Here is a 2,642-nt window from a genome sequence, read left to right as displayed (position 1 = left end):
TGTTTGGTGTACTTTCCTGTAATTCTTTAAGGGATTTCTGTGTTTCCTCTACCTGTTTGCCTATGTTCTCCTTTATTTCTTTATAGGAGTTATTTAGATCCTTCTTAAATTTTTCTATCATCTTCCTGAGATGTGTTTTTAAATCTGAATCTTCCTTTTTCCAGTATGTTGGATTTGCTTTGGAGGAGAACTGGGTTCTGATGCCAAGTAACCTTGATTAATGTAGCTTAGGTTCTTTCCCTTGCCTTTCACCATCTGGTTACCTCTAGTGTTATTTGATCTTGCTGTCTCTGACTCAAGCTTCTCCCTTCTGTGGAACTCTGAGCCTGTGATCTTAGGTATATCTGCACTCCTGGGAGACCAACTCTCCCCTCAAAGGATTTGGGTATGGTGTGCTGTAGGACAACTTTAGCTCAGGGGCACAGATCAGAAGAAAAAGATTAAAACTACTAGAGAAAAATGCTAAGTAACATATAAAGGCAGAACTATTAGAATTACATCTGACTTCTCAACAGAGACTCTAAAAGCCTAGACAAATGTCTTGCAGACTCTAAGATACCCCAGATGTCAGTCTAGACTACTTTATCCAGTAAAACTTTCAATCACCATAGATAGATAAAACAAGATATTCCATGACAAAATCAAATGTAAACACTCTCTGTCTGCAAATATATTATTACAGAAGGTAGTAGAAGGAAAACTCCAACTAAGGAGGTTAACTACACCTAAGAAAACAGAGGAAATAAACCATTTTGTACCATTAAATCCAAAGGATGGAAGACAAACAAACACACACACACACACACACACGTACACACATGCACACACACAGAAAATCACTACCGTCGATATTAAAAAAAAAGACAGGAATTAACAATCATTAGTCATTAATATCTTTTAATATCAATTGACTCAATTCCCCAATAAAATTTAACTTAATGGATGAAAAACAGGATCCATCATTCTGCTACATATAAGAAAAACAACATCAAAGATAAATATTACCTCAAAGTAAAGAGCTAAAAGAAATTTTTCTGAGCAAATGGGCCCAAGGAGCAACTGTTACTAGTTAAATATTTTAATATATAACAAAATAGACTTCCACCTAAAATTAATTAAAAGAGATAGGCAAAGAGCATAATACTCATTTTTTTAAAAAATTCCACCAAGATGAACACTCAATTCTGAACAATACCCCAAATAGAAGGATACTGACATTTGTAAAAGAAATATTACTAAAGCTTAAATCACACATTGAATACTAGACTTAAATAGTGTGAGATTTCAAAACCCGACTCTTACCAATGAACAGATCAGTCAGAAAAAAGCTAAACAGAAATAATGGGACTAATAGACATTATGATTCAAATGGAAGAGATTAGGATACCAACCCTATCACAAAACCATAGACCTACAATTTGGCTTGCCAATAAGTGTGCTAGGATAAAGGTAGCATGAATTTCAATAACAATACATTGGGAAGAAGACACACACCATGCAAAAAAAAAAAAAACAAGTTTGAATGAAGTCTATCTACAAATCAAACCCTACAGAAGAACCTAAAAGGGAAACTTCAATGTGAAGAGGAATAATTGACTTGTCATGTGCAAATCAAGATGTGAGGGGGTGAGGTGAAGAACACTACAACAGAACATCAGGAAATAACAAGTACTTCTCATTGATAACTCTCAGTATCAATCATCTTAATTCCTTAAAGAGGAAAAAAACAAACAAACAAAGATAACCGAGGGTCAAAACCAAAATCCACTCTTCTACTGCATCTAAAACAACAAAAACAACAAACTAAAACAAAAACCCAAAACCCCACATGCTTTAAAATCAAAGATAATTATCCCCTCTGAGTAAAAGGATAGTAAAAAAGATCTCCAAGCAAATGCACACAAGAAGCAATCTTGTGCAGTCGTTTAACTATCTAAGAAAATAGCCTTCAAACCAAAACTAATCAGAAGAGATTGGGAAGAACACTACATCCTCATCAAAGGAAAATCCCATCAAGAAGACATTGCAATTCTCAACACCTGTGCAGCAAATATAAGGCAAAAAAGTTTAATAATAACAACAACAATAATAACAACAACAACAACAACAATAATAATAATAATAATAATAATAATTCTACAGAAAGAAATCACACACTGACCTTCACACAGTGATCAATGGTGATTTCAATACTCACTCTCATGAATGGACAATTCTCAACAGAAAAAATGTCGGAGCTAAATGATATCAAGAACCAAATGAACCTTACACATTTTTACAGAACAAAAAGAATATTTTCTTCTCAGCAATTCATGGAACTTTCTGAAAAATTGACCACATATTTGAATACAAAGCTAATCTCATCACAAATTAAAGCTGAATATCAACAGAAACATTACATGCTCATGAAAACTAAACAAATATCTACTGAATGAAAAGTGTGTCAAGAAAGAAGCTAAAGACTTTCTAGAATTGAGTGAAAATAAAACCACAACATACCCTCACTTATGGGACACACTTAAGGAAGTTCTGAGAGAAAAATTTATAATGCTAAATGCTTAAATAAAATAATTGGAGAGATCTCCTATTACTACCTTAATGATGCACCTGAAATCTCTTTTTTTTTTTTTTTTTTTTTTTTT

This window comes from Mastomys coucha, unplaced genomic scaffold (assembly GCF_008632895.1).
Source record: "Mastomys coucha isolate ucsf_1 unplaced genomic scaffold, UCSF_Mcou_1 pScaffold14, whole genome shotgun sequence".
In the NCBI taxonomy this organism is placed as follows: domain Eukaryota; kingdom Metazoa; phylum Chordata; class Mammalia; order Rodentia; family Muridae; genus Mastomys; species Mastomys coucha.
The sequence above is the reverse complement of the archived record's forward strand: the minus strand, read 5'-3'. Positions refer to the sequence as shown.